Source organism: Pan troglodytes, chromosome 1 (genome assembly GCF_028858775.2).
Source record: "Pan troglodytes isolate AG18354 chromosome 1, NHGRI_mPanTro3-v2.0_pri, whole genome shotgun sequence".
Classification (NCBI taxonomy): domain Eukaryota; kingdom Metazoa; phylum Chordata; class Mammalia; order Primates; family Hominidae; genus Pan; species Pan troglodytes.
The window spans coordinates 161771368-161797716 of record NC_072398.2 but is presented as its reverse complement, the minus strand read 5'-3'; the positions used below and the strand labels follow the sequence as shown (position 1 = coordinate 161797716).

The 26349-nt window shown below is 36.8% G+C and overlaps 2 long non-coding RNA genes across 2 annotated transcripts in view; one reads left to right on the top strand and one right to left on the bottom strand.

Annotated features, from left to right (window-relative positions):
- Window positions 1–26349, top strand: part of LOC104001190 (uncharacterized) — a 412866-nt gene that overhangs the window by 141904 nt on the left and 244613 nt on the right. The window lies entirely within an intron of this gene.
- The window catches only part of LOC129143951 (uncharacterized), a 34072-nt gene continuing 25332 nt past the window's right edge, over window positions 17610–26349 (bottom strand). Inside the window, exon 4 of the long non-coding RNA XR_008547943.1 lies at window positions 17610–18061. This is a non-coding gene — a long non-coding RNA (uncharacterized LOC129143951). The remainder of the gene's footprint in view (window positions 18062–26349) is intronic.

Sequence of the window (26349 nt, the reverse complement as noted above, 5' to 3'; positions counted from 1 at the left end):
TTTAGGTAAGGAGCTCTACTTAAATGAATGTCTTTCTTGATGTAAAAGGTCACTTCCAATTATTACAGCATATATTTATTTATTCCTATTTAACATTTGTCTCTCTCAGTAGTAAGTAAGCTTTCTGAGGGAACAGATCTTGTCTTGCTCACTGAAGCATCCTTAAAGCCTAAAATATTACCTGGCACACAGGGCTCAATCAGCAAATACTTGCTAAGTGAGTAAATGAACTAACATAATTAAAAATGGTTAAAACTCCTTGCATTTTTACATGAATTATTAATAGTATTCTTAAACTATCAGTAAGAAACCAGTTAGTTGCCAAATATTGCACAGCTTTTGGAAGTGAAATCAGGCCAACCCCAAAGCTCTACTTATAAAAACTACCCACTAGTTACAGTGCTGGAGCACCTATCATTTTATTATCATTTAATCTACCTATTAGAGAAGTGAACTGGATTAGACCCATTTGCAAAGAATCAAAAGAGAAAATAAAACAAAACAAAAAAAGCGCTAGTATATATAAAGAAAACCTACCAATTTGAATTTCTCATTCAAAAAAGATTTTTAGCGCAGACAAAATTTTAGAGGCAGCAATAGGAAAAATATTTTATAAATATTAATTTTCAGTAGACACCTTTCTTCTTCATTCACATGAAGGTTTTCTTTCTTGTTTTTTTACATTTATCTCTTGGAGTTATGAAGTCATAGCTCTTAGAGATAAAAATAGCTTCAAGAGTCTGTTTCTGTTTCCTTTACAGTCATGTATTGCTTTGCTTTTGTTTTAAGATGTCTCTTAAAACAAATTTAGAAAAGAAATTGGCTTTCCCTGGATCACTGAACCACACACGTGCTTTTTACTTGCCTGGGTAGTATTGCCCGAAATTCAAGGGTTATGACTCCAAAATATGATTTATTCAAGGAAGGTAAGAGAATGAAGTAAGAAAGTATGCATCGATTTATTTTAGGATAGAAATGTAGACTCAAAAATTATAAATTTCCCAAAGTAAGTTACCTGTCTGGTTTTGGTTCCTTAACCAGATCACACAGCAGTCTGCATACACAGTCACACTTAACATAATTAAACTGAATTAATTAATTAATAGCAACTGGCTGTTAGAGACAAATTGCTGAATTCTTTTGTTCTGCATTTTGCAGAAATGCACATAAGGTATTTAGAGTAACTTTAATTAATTCTGAGACGTTATTTTCCATAGTCTAATTGACCATTGTGGAGATGCACCCTGTACTGCTTAAAAGACTTTTGTCTCTAGCTGCTCAGAGCACCCATTGGCAACGTAGCCCTAAGATAATCAAACAGATTTTCTGTAGAAGCTGAATTTTTTATCTTAGGGCAAATGTACCCTTTCACCACTTCTTCTCTCTCTCAAAGCTGGAAACTTAATGCTTAAAAAGGAGACTATATCTTTCTTCAAAGGTTATATCTGCATTGGTTGCTCTAGTCTTTTATTAGTTAGCACTCTTTGGTTTCAAGTGAAATAAACCCACTTGAACTACTTTAAGCAAAGCAGGAGGATTTATTATGAGATTCCAGAGATAGTTCACAGACACTGAGAGCATACACCCTGGTGGACCTCAATAGTGACTTGGATTGTAATGCAGCTAGTTTATAAGCTGATCCAAACATGTATGCCTTGTTGAACTTCCTGAGCTTGACCAATTCTCTTAGCTGGTCACCACTCACAGTAGTTCCTAGCGTCATGCTGCAATTATTTTTCTAACACCTTTGTTTTCCCTCAGTGCGAAGTGTTTGAAGCTTCCTTGAAAGAGAGGTGACAAAGGAAGCTCACCTCCTTCAGTTCTACTGGTTAATAAGAACCTTTCCTCTCTTTCCTATAAGCTTCAGAGAGTATGATATTTGCTTTCTTCAAATTATGGACAATTATGTTTGCAAGTAATTAGACTAGTTAGCTCTTCCATTAACTCCCTCTCAGACAGGAAGGGAAGATCAGCTTCAGGCTCAAAGCAGATTCTCTGGGAGCAGAAAACACTTCAGCAGGGTAAGCTTATGACACTACTCAATTCCAGAAGCTATAAACCTTCTGTCACTTAAAGTGATTCATTATTTGCGCTACCTATAATTATTCCAGATTGACATTTTATGGATTTTGAAAAGATTAAGAAAAAAATAATATACCATGAATTTACATCTTATGAAATAATGGTGTATGTAAACAATCAGTAAATGCCAATAAAATTTTAATTTATTAAAAATTTGCAAGATATTGAACCTACACTAACAGTCAGTACTAACTGCTGACGCTTTATGATGGAGCTGTTGAAAAATAAATTATATCATTGCTTCTTACTAACCTGGCTGGAAATATTTATTGCTTAAATCAATGGCTATTTGAAACTATCTTAAATATTCCTATATGTCTAATTCTAATCAAAGTCTCAAAAATGGGTGGTACCTGGAAAAATGATTCAGCTTAAAAACCACCACTTTATCAGCTCTAAGAAATACTTCCAAAAAGACATTTTTAACTCTCTCTAGATGTATATGATCATATAATATCACAAAATGACTTTTAGCATTTCTTAGGCATTCTTCAGCATTCTGGGTTACAGACCACAGAATTCACTTATATAGAATAAACAGAAAGATATTTGTTAGATGGGTTACAAAATTTCCAGGAAGGCCAGAAGCCAAGAGCGTATAGTACAGAGCCTAGAATAATGCATCCAGGAGATACCAAATATACCTCTAAATGCTACTGTTGGCCACACTGCTACCACTACCTGGCACTCTGAATCTGTGTTTCTAGGAGGTGGTGTGTAGAACCTCCACTATCATATTTCTGGAAGACATGGTTTCCCCACATTGATCATGTCCACTTTTCTCACAGGTGCATAGGTATGGCAAAACGTAGATCACTTCCTAGAGGGAGTCTGGGAAGTATACATTTTACCTTTTCATCCTTTGTCCTATAGGTCTATGTTAGGGATTTTGAAGTACAAACTAATGAACCAATCAGCAATGTCTGCCACACCATGAGACCCTAATTTAGTGAAACACGTTTTGAATGATGTTGATTCAATTATAGTTTATCTTTTACAAATAAAAATGCCTGCTAATTCTACCAAACATACCACAAATGTCTCCTGCTTTATGTCTTCCCAAGTCTCATCAAGACATAGAACTTTATGCCTCCAGACTAGCATTTTAATTCACAAGTTTATTTTTTCATTTTTATTACTGAACTGTGAACTCCACAAGCACAGAGAAAGTTTACCTCTGAAGCAATATTATCTTGGTAGCTAAATCAGATTCTGATTATGGGTCACTTTAGAACCTCCTTGCTTAATTCTCCTTCTCTCAAGGCTGTAGCCTGCTTTCCTCTCAAAGCAGCACTCCCAGTGGCTCACACAGTTTGCTTGGTCATCAGCCAACCTACTGGGGAAGCTGCCTGCTGGTTTGAAAGAGCACCCAACGATCTGGAAGACTGTCTACTGCAACTGTACATGGTTGTACCAGATCCACAGAGCCCTTGAATTGCCCCTTGGCAACCTTAAAAGGACCTAGAAGTATGAAAAAATCATCAATGTCACTTGGGATGGACTTTGAACAAGGTAGGAGACAGCCAGTGGATACATTTGTTTCTTTTCTCCCCTGGACAAACTGTTCAAAGATGTGATACTTCACAGTCACTCTGAAGATGCTCTCTATGAGTGAGCATTCATCTGCCTTTAGTGGGAAGCTGTGGTCAGTTCAGTAATGCACACTTTTTTATTCTCTTCTTCTCTGTCTCACTTCCCTTCTTCCTCACTTCAGTTTTTATGTGATTTCATACCCCAGTAGCGTGTTAACTCATAGCTTTTGCCTCAATCCTATTTTCTAGGGGGACCAAGCTAAGACAATATTTGCTGAATGAATACATGAAAGAATAAAGAAAGTATAGCTAAGAGTATAGCATTGACCTGCTTAAGGTCCAAAGACAGCTAGGGAAAAGCCAGAACACAGTCTCCACTCAATTTTAGACCACTGAGGAGGGAGACATTGGTTATGATTTTACATTCAACATTTTACACAGGGCCTGGCAGATAGCAAGAACTGGAAAACAGTTGATTAGTAAAGGAAGAAAGGCAGGTAGTCAGGAAGGAAGGAAGGGCAAAGAAAGGGAATAGATAATCAAAGTAAGAATTAAAAATGGAGCTCAGGGAACTCCAGGATTTGAGAGGTGGGATCTAAGTAGCAGGCTGAAGTGGATTCCAGCTTAGGGTTGGATCAGGCTATGGTTTAGAGTTTCAGGGCCAATGCTCAGGCTTATAGGGGTTATAATACACCTCTGAACTTCCAGAATAGAACAAAGGACTCCAGACACTAGCAATCTCATGAGAACAAAATGCCCAAGTGTGGAATTACAGAATAATACGGGCTGAAAGAGCTTTAAAAATGCATGGAGCCTCCACTCTACTCCTCCTTTCCCCACCACATCTCCAATACAGCCCAGATTCTAATTCCATGTCCTTATTCTTTTCTACTAAGCTCCTAGGGATCCTCAGAATCTTTCACAGAGTACTCAAGGCAATCATGTCCACAATCATTTGGCGTTTGTACGTAACAAGAATTTTATCTGTCTTCCTGAATCTTACATAATTTGCTCATTTACAGAGGTCAAGAATGTAGACCAGAGATGGAAGGAAAAAAATCCCAGTATCACACCACACGCATCCTACTTTAATATCAGTGCCTTCTCTTAGTCATCTGAAATATTTTGTTTATGATTTCAGCCACTTAGAATTTTGTGATAACTGACTTATCTTTCATTGATGATCTCCTTAAAATGTAGGCTGTCATCTTAACCTATACTGAATTTAGAGTTCTCTTCCATCAGTTATTTTTTTCTGAAGGTCTATTCCACTTGAAGTATAGAGATGAATCTGTTCAGCCTTTCAGATTTTCATAACTTGACATTAGTTTACATTTTTAATAATCTTGTTTCAAGGAAAGATTGGTGATTCTGGATCTTCAATCTGGTGTTTTTGTTTTGTTTGAGTCTCATGCTAGAATTCTCTATTTTTTTAGATTTACTATGTTTTATTTTATTGATACATACTATTTTACATATTTATGGGGTACATGTGAGTGTTTGTTAATACAAGGCATGTGAAATTATCAAGTCATCACGGTATTTGGGGTATCCATCACTTTGAGTATTTATCCTTTTCTAAGTGTTGGTATCATTTAATGCTAGAATACTTGAGCAATTTGGAATGGGGATTACTAGACTTCTGGTCAATTGGCAACTGAGGGTCAGATATAGTTTTAAATATATTAGGGAATTATATTCATATAATTACATTTATATAATACATATACTGGAGTTATTTCTTTATTACATATATATGTACACAATATATATTACATATATTGTATATATGTGTATGTTTATAGATATACACACACCAATAAAAACAAGGAGGAAGGAAGGAAGAAAGGAAGGAAAGAAGGAAGGAAAAGAGGAAGGGAGGAAAGGAAGGAAGGAGGAAGGGAGGGAGGGAGGGAAGGAAAAGAAGAAAAGGATAAAGCCAGGATGTGGTAAAGACTATCGCCATCTCAAATACATCCATGCTCCTCTACGTTTCTCACCCTCATTGAAATTATGTTCAAGGAACTTGTGATTGGGTTCAGCCTGATGAGATGCAGATACAATTGATATCAGCTGCATACAGACCAGGACTTTCTAAAACCACAGAAAATATCCAGCCTCTTTTGCAATGATTTTGTAATGATATGATTGAGAACTAAACTTTCAGTGTGATAAACCACTGAAATTTCAAGGCTAATCTTTTGCAGAAGCTAATGTTAATTGCCTTAACTAACATATAAATTGCTTTCTGGAAATTGGTGCTGGCATAGAAAGACCCGAAATATTTATCAGTGGCTTTGCAGTCATGGGGCAGGTGGCAATGAAATTGATTTTGGAATCTGAAAGGTAGTGATGTAAGTCAGAGACAAAATATTTAGTGAAGCCATCGCCTGTGATAACTCAAAGTCAGGCTCTATATCTGTTGAATTTTTATCTCTGGAGGGCTAGCATGGAAAACAACATGCTAGGAATGTGCTCTGGTTACTTATGATTTCATTCAGGAAGGACTGAGGAGAAAGATATGAGCTCAGGAAAAAATTAGCTGGTTTGCAAGTATAATCAAAGTGAATAACAAGAGACCAAATTTGAGATCTTGCCCAGTTGGAAAATCTATTCGGCATGTTTTCTGAATTTTTAAAAATGTCTTATATTGAACATGAACAGGCATACCTTGGAGATAGTGGGTTTATTTCCAGACCATTGCAATAAAATGAATATTGTAATAAAGTGAGTCACACAGATTTTTTGGCTTCCTAGTACATGCAAAAGCTATATTTACACTATACTGTAGTCTATTAAGTGTGCAATAGCAGTAGGTCTTTTAAAACAATGTATATACCTTAACTGAAAATACATTATTGCTTAAAACAAAAAAAAAAGGTAACAATTATCTGAGCCTTCAGTAAGTCATCATCTTTTTGCTGAGGGTCTTGCCCTGATGCTGATAGCTGCTGACTGACCAGGATGGTGGTTGCTGAAGATTTGGATTGTTGTGGAAATTTTTAGAAATAATATAGTAATAAAGTTTGCTGCATCAATCAAATCTTCCTTTCATGAAATATTTCTCAAGAGCATGCAATGCTGTTTGATAGCTTTGTTTTTTAACATTAGAACTTCTTTTAAGATTGGAGTCAATCCTCATAAACCCTGCTACTGCTTTATTAACTAAATTTATGTAATATTCTAAATCTTTTATTGTTGTTTCAGCAAAGATTATGACATCTTCAATAGGAGTATATTCCATCTAAAGGACCCACTTGTTCATCCATACGAAGTAATTTCTCATGCAATCAAGTTTTATCATGAGATGACAGCAATTCAGTCACTTCTTCAGGCTCCACATCTAATGATAGTTGCCTTGGTATTTCTACTAAATCTGCAGTAACTTCTTCCACTGAAGTCTCGAACCCCTCAAAATTATTCATGATGATTGGAATCAACTTATTCAAAACTCCTGTTAATGTTGATATTTTTTATCTCCTCCCATGCCATGAACCATAAATATTCCTAATGATATCTAGAATGGTGAACCCTTTCCAGTAGGTTTTCAAATTACTTTGCCCAGATCCATCAGAGGAATCATTATCTATGGCAGTTATAGCTTTAAAATTGTTTTTTTAAATAATAAAACTTGATCAAAAGTACTCCTTGATTTTATGGGCTACAGAAAGGATTTTGTGTTAGCAAGCATGAAAATAGCATTAATTTCCTTGTACATATCCATCAGGCACTTGGGTGCATCAGTGCATTGTCAATGAGTAATACTATTTTGAAAGGAATCTTTTATATTCTGAGCAGTAGGTCTCAACAGTGGGCTTAAAATATTTAGTAAACTATACTGCCAACAGATGTGCTGTCATCCAGGCTTTGTTGTTCCATTGATAAAGCACCATCAGAGGAAATGCAGCATAATTCTTAACAGTCTTAGGGTTTTTGAAGTGGCAAATCAACATTGGCTTCCCCATAAAGTCACCAGCTGCATTAGTCCCTAATGAGAAAGTTAACTTGTCCTTTGAAGCTTTGAAGCCAGTCATTGACTTCTCCTCTCTAGCTATGAAAGTCATAAATGCCATCTTCTTCCAGTAGAAGGCTGTTTCATCTACATTGAAAATCTGTTTATTGTAGCCACCTTCATCAATGATGTCAGTTGGCTCATCTGGACAACTTGCTGCAGCTTCTACATTAGCACCTGCTACTTCACCTTGCACTTTCATGTTATAGAGATGGCTTTTCTCCTTTAAACTCATGAATCAATCTCTGCTAGATTCCAACTTTTCTTCTGCAACTTTCTTGTCTCTCTCAGGCTTTATAGATTTGAAGAGGTAGAGACTTGCTCTGAATTATGCTTTGGCTTAAGGGAATGTTGTAGCTAGTTTGATCTTCTATCCAGACCACTAAAAATTTATCCTCATCAGCCAAAAGGCTATTTTACTTTCTTATCATTCATGTGTTCAACGGAGTGGCAATTTTAATTGGCCAAATTTCAATATTGTTGTGTCTCATGGAATAGAAAGGCCCTATGAGAGGGAGAGACAAGGTGGGGACATCTCGTCAGTGGAGCAGTCAGAACACACAATGTTTATGGATTAAGTTGACTTCCTTATATGGGTGCAGTTTATGGTACCCTATAACAATTACAATAGTAACATCAAAGATTGCTGATCACAGGTCATCATAACAGATAATAATAATGAAAAAGTTTGAAAAATTATGAGAATCATTAAAATGTAGCACAGAGACACAAAGTGAGCATATGCTGTTGGAGAAATGGCACCAATAGACTTGCTTGATGCAAGGTTGTCACAAACCATCAATTTGTAAAAAAAAATACCTGCAAATTGCAATAAAACAAAGCACAATAAAATGAGATGTGCCTGTATTGCTTTTATGATGTAGAAAAATATCTGTAAATTAAGGAAAGTTTATTAACAACAAAATGAGTAGTTTCCAGAGCACAGAGATGGTGAAGTAGAAGTAAGATTGAACAAAGTAAGGTGAAGAAGAGAAGAAATAATAAGGCAACAGGAATATCAGGTACAGGTCATTGGGAAATGAGCTGGAATAATGATGGGCAATACACTGTTACTACTGAATAAAAGGGAAGTACACAGACCTAATCAGTACTAGCTACAATGACTGGTGGGCTATGTTAGGAAGTGATCTCCTTTAACTCATTCTTACAAACTAGAGTCCTTGACAGCATGGTGGTCAGTCCAGCTGGACCCTAGTTCAGATGCTAAAACTTCAAAAAGTGGCTCATAGGGCCGGGAGCGGTGGCTCAATCCCATAATCCCAGCATTTTGGGAGGCCGAAATGGGCAGATCACTTGAGGTCAGGAGTTCATGACCAACCTGGCCAACATGGTGAAACCCAGCCTCTACTAAAAATACAAAAATTTGCCAGGCTTGGTGGCGTGTGCCTGTAATCCCAGCTACTTGGCAGGCTGAGGCAGGAGAATTGCTTGAATCGGGAGGTTGCAGTGAGCCAAGATTGTGCCACTGCACTCCAGCTTGGGTGACAAAGTGAGACCTTGTCTCTCAAAAAAAAAAAAAAAAGTATAGGAAACTGTTATCAAATTCAAGCTCGGGGCAAGGATTTGTCCTCTGTCTCTAAAGGGAAGAAGTGCAAAGACATTTGTTAAAGGTTCTGTAGAAAAGGTAGGTTGAAGAATAGGGAAAAACAATGCAATCTACCACATCTGCTTCATTTTTATTTCTCTCCCCAACACTAGAATGTAAACATCATTAACAGGATTGGGTATGCTATATACATTGCCATTTCCCCAGCATCTATAACAGAATCCATTACAACCATCAAACAATATTTTTAAATGTGTGATATGATCTTGAAAGTGAGCTGGATTATCAACCTGTGAAAATGAATCAAAACTTAATCTTGTAGTTTTAAAATTACAACTGTTAAATAAACCTCAATTTTTTGATTACTTTGAAAAATAGGATTTTAGGGTAAAATGCCTATTGGTTAACATGGAAGAGAGTCTAAAAATGGAAGTTTTGATATTGAACACAGACTGGTTTCTATAGCAATGAAGCAGCCTCAATTCAAGGTTTTATGATTTCAAATTAAAAAAGGCAAGCATCATATTGTCATATTTTATATGTAAGTGGTCAGCATCAAACACATAAACACATAAATAAACACATCCACAACTTATAAGCATTTATAACATATTAACCAGAAGAAGCAGCTTTCTGCTCATGCCCTTGCTATTAATCATTATGGCCATCGTCTTACATTTTATTGATTACATTTTATAGCCTTCTTATGAGGGAAGGATTTTATGGTTTTCACTGCTCTTGGAGAATAATACAGCTTATGTCCACAGTGATAAGACCAACATAAATCTACCAGATGATTGGTTGTGGTTTTAAGAGATGGGTTTAAAGAATCTATATATCTTTAATTTAGCATGCCTCTTCAATACAGTCTCTGTGAAATATAGAAATATAGAAAAACACTTTTCTGTTGCTCTTATGCATAGATTTTATGTGTAGTTCTGTTATAATAATAACAACTGACATTTATTAAGTGTTTACTATATGTTGGGCATGCTTTTAAGTACTCTGTATATATGTTTTGTAAATTTTCATGCTGACACTGAAAAAATGCTATACTTTCCTCTTTTAATAGATATAGACACTGAAGGAGAGGGTTTAATTAAGTTGCAAATGATTTGCATGTCCATCATTTATTCACTCATTTAACAAGATTATTGAATACCCCTTTTTGTTAGGTATTATTGATAGAGATTGGGAAGCAAGATGTAAATAAGCAAGTAAGTTTCTGGATCTTGGAATACTTAAATGTTTGTGATAAAGACAATAAATGAAAACAAGCAGCAACAATAAAGAAGATAACTTCCTCTACTGATATATCTATGAAAAACAAATTAAATATAATGATAAATATAGTAAATATGGGTATAGAGTATGGCTTTAGATAGGAGAGTCAAGGAATGTTTAACAAAGTGAGAGTTGAGTTGAAGCTACGTGGAACTGAATCTGCTAAGACAAATTAGGCATAGAAGATGCAGGGAAAGAGACTTCCAGCCAGGGTGAAGAGTGAGCAGGAACAGAAAGGAGGCCAGTATACTTGCAGCATAGTGCATGAAAGACAACAACAAAAAGAGGTCAATCAAGTAAACCCAAGTCCTCTCACTCTGGAGCCTGCCTTCTTATGTAATAACTAAGATTTCGAACTCTTTCAGCCATAGAGTATTCCCAGCTTGGGAATGAACTGCAAGGCCAAGGTAGCTGTCCCAAAGCGTAAAATCTCTGAGAACTCTCCAGCATTCTTAAAACTCATATAAATTTTACATTCTATTTCTAATATATATTTAATTTATCATGAGAATAATACCCCCTTCCTCTTGAATTTCTTGGAAGATGAGCCATATTTCTTCAGAGACTCTGCAGGGAACTGCCTGGAGCATTTCTGAGCATACCCGAATGTATATAGGATACATTTTGAGAAACACGATTACCATAGCTTATGGTAAGAACTGGGTAAATGCTTAATGAACAAATGAATGAACTTATTCATTGTGTTACTCTCTTCTGAGCACATGAAGTGTCACATCATAGCCTTAAAAGTCTTGTTGGGAGGTAGCAAAGAATAGTGTTAAATATGCATATGAATTTCTTATTTAGGTTTATTTAGGTTTGAATTTTGACTAGCATTTGCTAGTATGTGATCTAGGACAGATTATTTAAATTCTGTGTGCCTAAATTTCCTCACCTGTAATAGTTGGGATAATAAAATACTGTAGTACCTTTGAAGAATGAGGATTGTGTAAGAAACTTAGCATGGCACATAGGATACTGTATGAAGCAACGTTAGGTACTACACAGGGAATTGGAAAATCTCACCATCTGCTAATAACCAGAGAGGAACTGCTTTCGAGGACACATGGATGAGTATTTGGAGACTGAAAAGAGTAAAACTCAGAGAATGCTTATATCTGGGAGTGATATCAGGGGACAATATTAAACTCTAGTGTCTTAATATAGCAAAGCCTGGTCATAGTAGGCTTTTGAACATGTATTGAATCAGTTAATCAGCAAGTAAAGGAATGACCAGTAGCGTGGTGTGTCACATGTGACTGGAACATGAAATAGTTGATACAATAATATTTTAATTCATTCTTTTTTTGTAACTTACAGGGATTTCAATTTTATCTTAACATTGCATCACTGCCAAAAGTATTTCATAGCCAAATATTTTAAAGATATCATGGATATGTATGGATATACTAAAATCTGTGATGACAGTACCCTCACCCTGGCCTATTTCAAACTACCTATGTAATATCACTGAATGCAGAGATGGAAAAAGACAAACAGAATTAGCTCTTTTGAGCTGGTATGAACGAACTACAGCAAACCACCACTTTATTCTATCAGGATTTTCTACATGTATATGGTGACCTAAACTCCTCCCATCTTTTGTTACACAGCCTGCCTGTTAGCAAAGTGTGGAAATGTTTTGCAAGGCATCTGCCTTATGTCGTATTGCTTTTTATACACTTTCTTGAGTGGGCAACAAGGGAAAACGTTATAGCGCATGCATACTTCCTGGGGACAGTATTTCAGGTCCATGAAATTGTTCTATCATGTGTAACACACGTAAAATGCATTGAAACCCGATGATGTAAGAGAAGGCCAATCTAATTTGATCCCTTTTTGAAGACACAGAGACTTGCTCATGCCAGTGCCCAGAGAAGATGAAGTCCTAAGAGTTTGACTAACTTGTCCTAACTGAAGTTTCTATGACACTGAGACAGACAGAAAACTGCCATGTCTGCATGACTAGAATAGAAAATATTCTTTTATTAGAAAGCAAAATGAACCATAAGCTACCAACTGACTTACTATAAAGTTAAGCAACAGATGCTGAAAGTCCATCGATCAAGTCTTTCTTTTTTCTTTCTTTTTTTTTTTTTTTTTGAGTTAATAACTCTACACTTTAACTGGATCAAAACAAGACCTGATGCTCCCATTTCACTTTAGGGATGGTCTTACCAATGACACTGTTGGTTAAAGTTGCCTTTACCAATGCAACTAATAGTGGAATGGCTCCTGCCAGAAATTGCTTCAGTTTTCTTTTTCAGTGATCCCATGGCTGATCACACTCATTCCTCAAACATCACTGCACTATTTCTTTATGTCTTTTTATATTTTTAATCAACTTATAATCTAATCCTAGGTGATAAAGTATTCTCTCTCAGAGTTACTGAATATCTCCACTCTGATCCATTACATTATACAAGTTAGCCCTTGAACAACACAGGTGCAAATAGTGCAGGTTCACTTACACACAGATTTTCTACTGCCTCTGCCACTCCTGAGACACCAAAACCAACTCCTCCTTTTTCTCTTCCTCAGCCCACTCAACATGAAAATGATGAGGATGAAGACCTTTAGGATGATTCACTTAAATATATTTTTGCTGGGCACAGTGACTCACACCTGTAATCCCAGCTATTAAGGAGGCTGAGTCAGGAGGATCTCTTGAGGCTAGGGGTTCAACACCAGCCTGGGCAACATAGTGAGACTGCATCTCAAAAAAAAAAAAAAATCCTTTAAAAATTAGCTGGAAATGGTGATGTGTGTCTGTGTCCCAGCTGCTTAGGAGGCTGAGGCAGAAGGATCCCTTGAGCCCAAGAATTTGAGGTTGCAGTGAACTGTGATTACGCCACTGCACTATAGCCTGGGCAACAGAGTGAAAAACCTATCTCTTAAATTTTTTTTTTCTTATGATTTTCTCAATATTTTTTTTCACTGTAGCTTACTTTATTATAAAAATACAATATGTAATACATATAACATACAAAATATGTGTTGATTGACTTTTTGTTGTCAATAAAGCTTCTGATCAACAGTAGGCTATTAGTGGCTAACGTTTTTGAGGAGTCAAAAGTTATACATGACTTTTCAACTGCATAGGGTGTCAGCCCCCTTGACTCTCATGTTATTTAAAGGTCAAATTTATTTGATTCTCACAAATTCACTGTCAGATGATAATCTTTTCCCCTAATTTCCAAGCTGTTGTGGGCATCTCACCATTGCTAAATTTGTAGCAACGTAGCGTTGCTACAAAGTTAGTAGCAAATATAATATTGGAAGGAGTTTGGTTCAGGGTTTTATTTATTCATCCCAAAATACTAACTGTTCCTTTACTATGTGCCATATTTTGTGTGTGGCATTGGGAATACAATTATCAGCAGGATAGATGATCCCAGATTTCATGCACATGTAGACCCACTAGTTTTACGACTTACTAGCTGTCTAAATGTGCAAATCAGTTCATCTCTTTAAGCCTTGGTTTCCTAGGCTGTAAAAATGAGTATAATATTTATCTTGCAAAGTATATTGGGGAAATAATAAAAAACAAAATCTTCCCTCAACCTGAAAATCCTCTGTACGAAGGTAGTACAGAAAGAAAATAGTTTTATGATTAATTAAACATTAATCCAGAATGTGATTATTCATCATATGAAATCCACTGAGAGGCTGCAAAGACAGGAAGAGCTCTCACCATTTTATATAGCCAAGCAGATACAACCTATTATATACATGTTCACACGATAAAGAACTGGTTCTCAAATAAGAGGATTTGACGGTACCATTTGTCGCCCATAGTTCATCCTAACTTTACCTAATAATTGAGGTGACCATCTGAGTTAGGTAATTGGCTTTGGCCACAGCAAAAACAAACTTCTCGTAACTTTCTGAGAGGAACTAGTTCTACAACTTGGAGCAAGGTGCTCAGGGAATTTAGGCTATTACTCTCTCATGGAAACTGGGAGATAGGAGTTCTATTTCTCTTGATGGTTACAATTCAAAGAGATAGTTTTCAGGTGTTTGAGAAAGACATTCCTGTGTCATTAAGTTGACAAAAGCCTAGTTTTCAAAATAATTTATGTACATTTTAAAGAGAGGAGAAAGGTACTTATAATTTTAAGTATTCTAAAGTGAATGCTCCAAGCAAAAGAAGGGGGGAGGTCTCTTCCTTTGTTGGCAATAGGGAGTATCAATCCTGTGGTTTTTAATTTTTATTTGTCCTTACAGTTGTTGTCAGAATTGACTAATGTATGTAGAAATGCAAAGGCACTTTGTAAGCTCTTAAATGCTTTTACAAACTGAAAGTATAATTAACTGGAGTGGACATTTTGGTTCAGACATCTAGAAGGCAGATGGGTGAAGAAGGGCACTGTTGGAGAGGACCTAAATTGAGATAGGGAAGTGGGAAGGAGCAAGCCTCTTGAGGACACGGCAGAGCACTTTGCACCATTAGAACAAATGTGTTGGGAAAGAGTGGAGAATAATACTGTACCGAGAGTACGTTGGAATTTAAATGTCACTAGGGTAATGTAATATTTTTCTGATAGTCAAGAGACAAGATGAAGCAATGGTAATTTCCTCACGGAGGAATGACATGAAATTCTCTCTATTACAGTTTGGATGGTTTAGACTTATGGAATGACTGACAGTTGAGAGCCCAGGTGTTATCATCTGATAGATCTGGTTTTAAATTCAAGGTTCAATACTTACCAGCAAGACAAATTCGGGCTGATCTCTTAATCTCTCTGCATCTCATTTTCGTTATCACTCTGTGCCTTGGTTTATTTCCTCATTTATAAAACTGGGATAATACCCACTCAGTAGAATCACTGTAAGATTTCTAAGTGTTTAGTCAGTGTCTGACATACAATAAATGTCAGTAATGATGACTATTATGACCACTATCTTCATTATGAATAAAAATAATAAATGAGTTTAGAGGGTTTTGGAATACTTACTGATCTATATAAAGGCTGTTGAGTGCCTGGTTTGGTTTCTAGTTTTCTACATTGTATAGAAAAGTAGCAAGTATTGCTGATAGGTTGAAAGTTTAATTAACAGAAATTGGACAATAATTTGGTGAAATAAATAGACAAGATTGTCATCTGTGGCACATGGGTTGCTTTATTGGGCCCAATTCTTCACCCTTTGTTGTGGAAACTTGAAGCTCCTTTTTGTAAGAGGCAGAGTATATTTTCTATATGCATTGCTGTGTCCAATGAGGTGTTGATAGAAATAAGCTAACAGAGACTTGCGAAAGCAACTGCGCATTTCTAGTCTCTTACAGCTTTGCTATTACCGTGAGAATAATGTGTCTGGAGCAACCTGTGACAGTTTGAGAGAGGAGTAGGACAGAGTCAAATTGCTCCAGTTATCCCAGCTGACAACCAGGAAACCTCCAGACCTGTGAGAAAGCCCAACTAAGAACAGAAGAGCTAATTCCATATGCATAAGCTGTCAACTTTTTGTTGCGTATCACTGAGATTTGTGGTTGTTTGTTACTCAAAGGGGACAGCTAACTGATACATCAACAGACAAATATAGTATCAAACCTTCATCAGAAAGAAAAGAAAAAGTAGCAGCTACCTTACAAGGTAATTTGTTGTCAATATTAAAACAGAAAAAGTACACAAAGTCCCTGAGGCTTAGGAGACATTTAGTAAGGTCTAGTTTCTGAGACTAAAAGAGTCAACTTCCAATAAATATCTATAAAATTTTTACAAAGCATTGCATTTTAAAATTTGTGATTAGTCTTTATTAGACCCAACAAAGAAAAATATGGATATGCTATTTTAGAGCCCTTAATGCTGGATTTCTGTATGTTTATAACTTTGAAATAGATTTTTTTCTGAATTTTTATGTATTGCTTTAAAATATCCATTTTATATGACAGACATTAAAATAAGTCTCTCTCTTAACAATGCAGTGCTCAAGATGAGACTTTATTTCCCCACATTAATGCAATGGCCTTATTCTCCATTCCCACAATGGACTCAAGCAGTCAATGATTGGTTAAATTGTTCATTCTGCCTCTTGCCTGGGAGGCTTTTGCTGTGAGCAAGCATCAAGCACAAAATCTGACTGCCATGGAACATTAAACAGGTATTCTCCTTTTTAAACTTTGTGATCTCAATTTCTTGGAGTTATCCAATAGAAAACAGATGCAAATTAAGAGTTCAATTCACAAAAATAATAGGTAGCATTTATATTGGCTTCCTATGGAGATACTGCAAAAAAAGTGCAGAAGGCACAGTTAGCACATCCAAATGAAATGTGTGTTCCTGCAGTTTCATAAATAATCTTGTTCTCTTTCAAATATTGACCTTTCTGGGCTGAATGCAAGGTAAGCGTAGGTCCAAACAGGGTAGAATCATAGCCAAAAGCCACCACTCTTTAGAACATGTCAATGCTTTTATGTGCTCTACTGCTTATTTTCTAGACATACTGGAGAAGAGGAGTATTTTATTCAGTCTGACTCATGCCTACTGAAGAGTGAATTAAAGGGCTAGGAAGCTGACCAGTTTCTGACTCTCTCTCAACTGATAAAAATACTCTAGCATCCTAGAGAGTCCATTAAGAAGGAGATTCTTTGGTTTGCTCTGTGTGTTTGTGTGTGTGTGTTCATTTTTGTTTTCTGTTTGGTTGTTCACTAGCTTTAGTTTACTTTATGAAAGAAAGAAAGAAAGAAAGAAAGAAAGAAAGAAAGAAAGAAAGAAAGAAAGAAAGAGTCCTGAAAAAGATAGACTATGCTGCTCTGCGATGATGCATTTATGTCACTCTTTAAGAAAGCTGCGATCATGTATTACCCTACATTAATTAGTGAGAGTTAACACATAGACTTTGATTTTCCCTAGAAATTTTGTAAACTTTGGTGGCAATAATGGAAAGAGAAATAGCTGCATGAACCCAAAACGTTGCCTATTATTTAGGAAACTGGAAAAGCAATAGGAAGATTGAATATAGCACCAACTTCCACGTGGAACTTGTTTTAGATGATCATTTGGCCTGAACCATTTGTACAGTCACATCAATTTTATTGAGGACTTTCATCAGGAAAACCTGTTACATATGTAACACAACTAGGCACTCAATACTTACTTCTTGAGATGAAGTGAGGCTGAGCTGGGGAGATAGTAAAGCAAAGTATTGGTCACTTGCACGGTAGGACAAGGTGGAGACAAACAGTTGGATTCTTTGACATATCCAAGTATTTGGCTTACAATAGGTAGAATGGCCCCTGATTGTTCATTTTTCTTACAATTATTTTGGGAAGACAAAATCATTAATAAAGAGATCTTGGGTATAAGGAAGGTATCAACTTCCACTCCAGCTCTTGCATCTTAGATGTCTGCTGGTATCTTATGCCAAAATGAACTCAATTTATAAATGCAAGAAACAGACTTCAATACCTGTTCTGTCAAATTTCCCCTGACCAGTTTTTATTTATTTTCAATGCTTCTTTTCTGCTGTCCTTTCCACAGCTCTCATACTCCAGGCTCAAAATTTTACTGTTGTTGAGAACTGGCCTATGTCAAGATGTCTGTGTACAATTATTAGGTTATTTGTAGTAGATTTTGGTAGCACCTAAAATTAGATGGAAATGAGAGTTAGCTACCTTCTTTCAACATCAGTACTTGGATATCAGATTATCATAAAAGCAAGTGTCAGCAAATTCAGCCATACTTAGAGATATTTCTTAGAAATGATATATATTTTAGAGTGAGAACATGCGGTACTTGGTTTTCTCTTCCTGTGTTAGTTTGCTGACAGTGATGGTTTCCAACTTTATCCAAGTCCCTGCAAGGACATGAACTCATCCTTTTTTGTGGCTGCATAGTATTCCGTGGTGTATATGTGCCACATTTTCTTTATCCAGTTTATCATTGGTGGGCATTTGGGTTGGTTCCAAGTCTTTGCTATTGTGAATAGTGCTGCAACAAACATATGAGTGCGTGTGTCTTTATAGTGGAATGATTTATCATCCTTTGGGTATATACCTAGTAATGGGATTGCTGGGTCAAATTATATTTCTGGTTCTAGATCCTTGGAGTTGAACAATGAGAACACATGGACACAGAGAGGGGAACATCACACACTGGGGCCTGTTGGGAGGTGGGGTAGGGGAGGGATAGCATTAGGAGAAATACCTAATGTAGATGACAGGTTGATGGGTGCAGCAAACCACCATGGCACATGTATACCTATGTAACAAACATGCATGTTCTGCACATGTATTCCAGAACTTAAAGTATTAAAAAAAACCCAAGAGAGAAAAAAAGAAATGATATTTATTTTAAGTGCAGTTCCACAATAACAGCTCAGTAGCCTATTTCATACATTCGGAGATGTACCAATTCTCTGTCCTTTAGTTGCTATGAACATAACATATCAAAGAGGTTTACTACAGAACATGCAACAATATAGAAACAGGATACAGCTAGGCTTACAGGCGTCATTAGGCAAAGAGAATACTCAGATGTCATAGCTGGATGCAGATCCATTTCAAAATCCAGCCCTCAGTACCATCCTGGGGAGTGATTGGCAGATACCTCACTGGACATTTTCTTCATGCTAGGGAGAGGGATGCCTTCAAATATCTTGAGCAATGCATGGATCTTGAATACTACTAATTCATCACCATTGGGAACCTATTTTAATATTTAAGTTAATTAGCAAAGCCTTTTGTATTAATTGATGATAAATATGGCTGACTCATAACTGCCTCTGAAGACACCTATGAATTCATAAGTTAACAACTAGTCCTAGATTATGAATTGAAACACACACACACACATCCATATTGTCTGCAAGTTCATAAATTAAATAACAGAGCTATATACAATACATACATACAATATAATAGTTATCAAACTTTTTTCTGGCCCTCTCAGCTTTTTTAACACTCACATCTTGAGCCTGGCTGTTTGGTTAATGAACGTTAGTGTTCAATTTGGGACCTGCTGTGGTTTACAACGTGATTTCAGAAAGCATACCCCCATTTATACCCCTCACCCAAAGTCTTCTGTATCTCTAGCCACAAAAACCCCCTAGGCAGTGCCAACCCTCAGTAGAGGAGGGGAGGCTAACAGAGGAGGGGAGGCTGGAGAAAGTAATACTTCCAATTATTTCCAGAATGTTGAAGAGTGAAGTAGATATGATTAAGTAGCAATGAGAAGTGGCATTGAACAACAACAAGAATTTCTGACTGAGTATAGTACAAATAATATGCAGAGGTTTTGGATTGAGTTTTCTTTGTATTTGAAATCTGACTTCATCTTTTACTTTACATGGCCTAGTATATATTGCTTAACCTCTTTGAATCTTAGTTTTCTTACCTGTAAAATGGGGATAATTTTTACTACATTACAACACATGCGAAGTGCTTAGGTACTGCCTGAGCATATCTTACTTCAATAAATGGTATTAGTGGCAATGTTAGTAGTACTCTATTATTATTGTTGCTGTTGTCAATATTATTGTACATCCTAAGAACTATATGTGAATTTGTAAGAAATCATTGAGACCCATAAAGTGAATAAGGTTTTTAAGGAGCACATGGAATGAATTGGTATGTGAATTGGTTACCTATAAACACTAGACACTACTAGTAATTAGTATAAATGAGCAATTCTATGTGCACAGATTGCTTATCACATATGGGTCTTTAAAACCCTACCTGTATTCTGGATTGTCTTCAGTAGTGCTATTTCCATTCATAAAAGACAGCGAATGCAGATTTATATGTGCATATAAAGTATAATATATTTTTCACATGGGTTTGACCCCAAAGAGAGGAATGCCAAAGGGGATCTTAAGAATCTGAATCATAATCCTAAAAGGAAACAATTCATTATTTTCACAGTAAGTATTCTAGTGCAGCAGTTACTAATTTTAAGTTTTGTATAGACCAGATCTTTGTTGTAATCTAAAGTCTACCTCCTACAGGCCGTGAAACCTCAGTTGTAACATCAATAAAATGGGAAGAACAAAAAAGTTGCTGTGAAGTTAAATGAGGTAATGCATGGAAAGCATTTAATATAGAAGCTGGCATAAAGTAAATGTTAACTATATCAACTTGACAGCTAAGTAGAAAAATAGAAAATCTCTCAAATGTGCCTCTGATATGTTAAACCTGATTTTAAAAAATATTGCTACATGGCATATTTGGGTCCATCAAAAAATTATTAATATTTTGGCTACCGGGAAAATTTTTGACTATGAACACACACTTTCAACAGGCACAATGAAGGTTTGTGATTAATCTTAGATCACTGTGTAGGAGAAGCACAGTGCCATAATCTAAAGATGATCTCAATGGGAACTGAGCTAAAGACCATCTGACCCCACTTAAACACAGCCTCCACCTTAGACTGTCATGTCACCATGAACCACAGCTTAATTTTTCTTCTCAGGCAGGTCCTGTCAACTGATTGTGGAAGGAAAATGAGAATTTCAGATGCCTGCTGAGATCTGTGGATGGAGTACTTTGTCCACAGGGCACTGAGCTCTGGCCAAACCAAAGACTTGCACTGCATAGATGTTCTTCAATCTCTATAGCTGGGAACTCTCTTCTTTTTGTAGTGCTTGCCCATTGTAGATGTTTAATAAGTTTGCATTACGTACAGGAGAAACTATGAAAGTCCCTTATAAATATAACAACCATAATGATAAAAGGAAATGTGTTTGCTTTTCCACATACATTCCAGGCCCTGGGCTAAACACTCTTTTAATCCCCACAATGACTATACAAAATAAGCACTATTATTTTCTTCAGTTTTACAGATGAAGATGCTGAGTCTTAAGAAACCAAATATCTGCTCACAGTTGCACATCTAACAGACGTATGGATTCAGGCAATATGACTGCAGAAAGTAGATTGTTAACCTTTAATCTACAGTACTTCTTTTTTGCAAGTGTCCCTAACCATTAAGTTATAGGAGAACACCAACAACAAATCCTAGAGAAAATTGCTGTTTTAGAACTGAACAAATGTGTTGTAAGGCCAAAGCCACTCTATGCATTAAGGTCAAAGCATTGCTCACCCTCGACGAATAATTAAGACAATCCTCTACTACCCTTAAAATTGGCTGGAAGCCTTTCACAGTCTCACGCCTATTTTACATTTTTGTCCCATCTCCACTAGCTCCTCACGCCTTTTCTCCAAGTCTAAGCTCCAAACATATTACTTTAATTTAATTTCCCAGAACAAGCCTACTTTTTTTTTTTTTTTTTTTTTTTTTTTTGGAGACAGAGTCTCACTCTGTCACCCAGGCTGGAGTGCAGTGGTGAGATCTCAGCTCACTGCAAGTTCCACCTCCCAGGTTCACGCCATTCTCCTGCCTCAGCCTCCTGAGTAGCTGGGACTACAGGCACCCACCACCACACCTGGCTAATTTTTTGTATTTTTAGTAGAGACAGGGTTTCACCATGTTAGCCAGGATGGTCTCGATCTCCTGACCTCGTGATCCGCCCGCCTCAGCCTCCCAAAGTGCTGGGATTACAGGCGTGAGCCACTGCGCCCAGCTGAACAAGCCTACTTTTACTCCTGTCAAGACTCTGCACTGTTCTTCCCACTGGATAGAATACAGTCTTCTCCTTTTCTCTTATCAGTATTCCAGTGTTCTGGCTAGTGTAAGCTGGACCTGGAAAGCCAATGGCCTGACTAGAGGATGAGTGATTCTCTCTGACAACCTAGCTTTGGTGTTTGCCCCTGACATTAGGGGCCCACATCCAGCCAATTACATTTCCCAGGATTTTACATCTTTTTGAAATAGCACATTTGTCAAGGAAGCAGGAGCAGAAAGCGTTTGGTGCTTGCAAAGGTAGAAAAACTCCTGAATTTAAAAGCACTAAACTAGGAGTCAGGCTCCTAGACGCTGGGGTGTGACATCAGTCTGTTTTTGAGCATCTAAGTCCTGGCTAAACAATTACTGCTATGCATTTGTCACAGTCGATATTGAAGATCCTATAGTTGGAGACTGTGAGAATAATAACATTTAAGGCTCATGCACATTTTCTTTACAATTATTCATTGTTCATCTTGTGTGTCTGTCATCATGGAAGCTACAAAATACCATGTAGATGGCACCTACCGAGCAATAACACTTTGAACAAATGGCCTAAAAGTAGCTGAGAAAAGAAGGACAAGAAAAGATAGAACAATAACGTATCCTGGAAGCCAGATTCTCATTGCATGTATGTATGTTTAAACATTTACAATTAAGAATGGCTTTAGCATTTCATGGGGGAAAATGAACAACAAAAGAAAAATGCAAACGTATCTTTTAAGGTTAGCCTTTACATTTCAACACACTGAATACTTTATCATTTAGGAAAATCTCAAGAAGAGATTATTTAGTAATTTAATAACATTTAATAATATTTAAATAAATTGTAAATAAATTTAACAATACTATTTTGTTATTAAATTTTATTTTTAAAATTTAATAACAATATTATTTATTGTTATTAAAATCTATTTAATATAAATTTTATTTTATTTATTAAATTTTATTAAAATTTATTATATAAAAACAATATTATTTATTTTGTTATTAAAATTTATTTAAAAATAAATAATATTATTTAACAATATACGCTTTTAACTTCTCTCTCTCTCTGTTTTTTTTTTTTTTTTTTTGAGATAGGGTCTATCTCTGTCACTCAGGCTAGAGGACAGTGGCATGATCATAGCTCACTATAATTTCAATCTCCTAGGCTCAAGAGATCCTCCCAACTCAGCCTCCCGAATAGCTGGGACTACAAGTGCAGGCCACCACACCTGGCTAATTAAAAAACAAAAATGTTGTAGAGATAGTATCTGTGTTGTCCAGGCTGGTCTCAAACTTCTGGCCTCAAGCTATCCTCCAGCCTTGGCTTCCCAATGCACTGCGATTGCAGTTGTGACCTAACATGTGGGGCTGACCTCTTTTTCAATTTTCCCACACTGATGACTGACAAGACAGGGCTTATCACCACCATCTTTTGTACTTTACAAATGGGAAAAAAGAAATAGGGAGGATGAGTGATTCAGAACATTGAACCTTCAAATTATTTATCTTCTAATTTCAATGACATTCTCCAAATTTCTCTCTGTGCTCTCCCATGTATCATTAGGCTTTAGAAATAATGCCTCAAAAATCTGGTCTTTATTATGAAAAAAATAGCCACTTGCCAATGGGTCTTATGTTGTAGAAACTGAGCCTCTGTAGTCAGAAAATTATTTTGCCTATTCTCTCTCCCTCTCCCTTGTAAGTCTTTGTTCACAATCATCCTTCTTTATAAAAGGATAGCAGGCTTCAGAAGCCAGGGGGAGTAAAGAGTGAGAACATTCTTACTGGGTCTTGGCCTGCTTCCAGCTCCAAGAAGGGTATCATTTTCAGTGTCATGCTTCCAGTTTCCCTGGAAAGGTCTCACCTCTTTTCCCACACCCCAGCCCTCCCTAATCTTGCCAGCTTGTGTCTGAATTGTCTCTGTTCATCTCAGCCTTTTCAAAAAACCTAGATGCTTATCTTAGCTATACCATTACAAGCTCCTCTTCTTATCTTTTCTAACTTTTGTCACTGATACGAACCCCTGTTGTCAGGGCTGATTATTGAGATTTTAATCTTTTTTCATCTATATATGCCTCTGTTTTCTGAATGAGAGAAAGCCTGGATACTGACTTTGAAGGATGGTACATATTTGCTCGTCTTGTTTCCTCCAAGGGACACAGAGGCAACATGTTTATGTTTACTATGATGTTATAATTCCAACAGGATTTGCATAACAGAATACATTTCACTATCATCACCTTATATCAGACCCCCATTACCTTTTAGCCTGTATTATAACAATTGCCTCTTAACTGGCTTCCTTGTGTCTTTCCAAGCAGCGTTTCTCAGTAATGGCAAATAGAATTATCTTTCTCAAATGGAAATTCTCTTTCTCTTCTCTTGTTTAAAACCTCTCACTCAGAGTCTCCCAACAGTCTTCAGGACTAGAATCCACATGCTGTAGAATCAGCTCTCAAACCTTCCACCCTATGGCCCCTGGTTATCTCTTCGGCCTCCCTCCTCTCCTTTCATTCTTTTTGTCATCCGTATTTCTTGCAACTTCCTAAACATGCTGGCCTCTCTTGTGACTCTAGAGTTTGGCACATGTTGTCCTACTGTTTAGGATGCCCTTACTTCTGCCTGGCCACTCAATTCTACAGGACTTACTCAAGCATTATCATCTTTAATTACACAAACACCATGGACCTAGGAAAAGAATTCTTTGCCTAGGCTCCAACAGCACAATTTCCTGATAATTTTTTATAGTCTGAGAACAAGTGTTCTCATTATTCATTCTGTGCCTCAGTGCCTCGCACAAAGTGAATAATCAGCAAATAATAATTGAATGAACTGTTGATATTCTATGCTCTGTATATGAACATGCACAATACTCCTTCTATAATCCCACCTGCTTAGAAATTGGTCTATTAGCGATCAAGCAGGATACCACCAAAGTGAGAGGCAGAATTCCATCTCTTTGACTGACTCTTCAGGCTACTCCAGGCCACTGTCTGAGTCTCCATTTTAATCACATATTTTAAACTATTTATTTATTGAGTTCCTACTAGGTGCTGGTACTGTTCTAGATGCTAAGGGCAGTGATGAACAAAACAGGTAGAGTCTCTTTCTCCTGGAATTCAAATTGTATTTGGAGAGACAAAAGACAGACACACGAATCAATAGATATATGTAAATAAATATGCCCAAGTTGTAAGAGTTACAAAAAATGAAACAGGATAAAGAGGTTAAAGAAGCATGTGGGTAAAATTTTAATTAAGATGGTCAGTAGAGGCATTTCTGCTAAGGTGATATTTGAGCAGAGACCTAAAGGAAATAAAAGGAATGAGCACATGCACTTTTTTAGGGATAGAGCATTCCAGGCAGAGGGAACAGTGAGGTCAAAGAGCCTGAGGCAAACCCATGCTTAATATAGCCACCAAAAGAGCAAGGCTGCCTGGGATTGTAGCATAGTGAACAAGGGTCAGGTGGTAAAAGACAAGGTCAGAGAGTTGGCAGAGACCACGTCATGCAAGGCACGAAGCTCATGGTGAGGTATTTGCTTTTTACTGGGAGGGGAATCTAATTGGGGAATTTTGAGTAGATTTGTGGCATGATCTGACCACTTTTTAAAACTCTGACTCATCTATAGAGTGGATACTCTTGCGGGGGGTGGTGGGCAACTGTAAATGCAAAGAGGCCAGTTAGGCACTGCTAGTGATATGGACTAGGGTGGTAGCAGGGAAAGCAGGGAAAAACAGTTCTAGATTTATTTTGAAGGTCTATTTCATAGCATGAAATTTTTGCTTAAGAATTGGATTTGAGATGTGTGAGAAATAGAACAATCAGGGATGACTCAAACATTTCATTTACTGAGAGTAGGAAAACTGTAAGAAGAGTGGACTTAGCATGGGTAGACAAGAAGCAAAGGATCAGAGTTAGATGTTAAAATGTATAGATAAAATATAGATATTGATACAGATACAGTTACACATCGATTATAGATAGAGATGCTACTTCTATATCTGTAAGTGGAGATCTTGAGTCAGTAGTAAGATAAATAAGTTTGAGATTAAAATCCAGGAATCACCTAAATATGAGTGGATTTGCAACCATAGGAGTGGAAGGCATCACCAAGGGAATGAGTAGAGGCACAGAAGATGCAGGGCAGGAGCACAGGTTTAGAGGCCAGGAGAAGCCGTCAGAAGACACTGAGAAAGAGAAACATCAATTACGAGCAAAACCAAGAGAAAATATTGTCTTGGAAACCAAGTGAAAAAGTAGGTTCAAAGAAAACATTATCAGTTGTTTCAAATGCTGCTAGTAGGCTGAATAAGATGA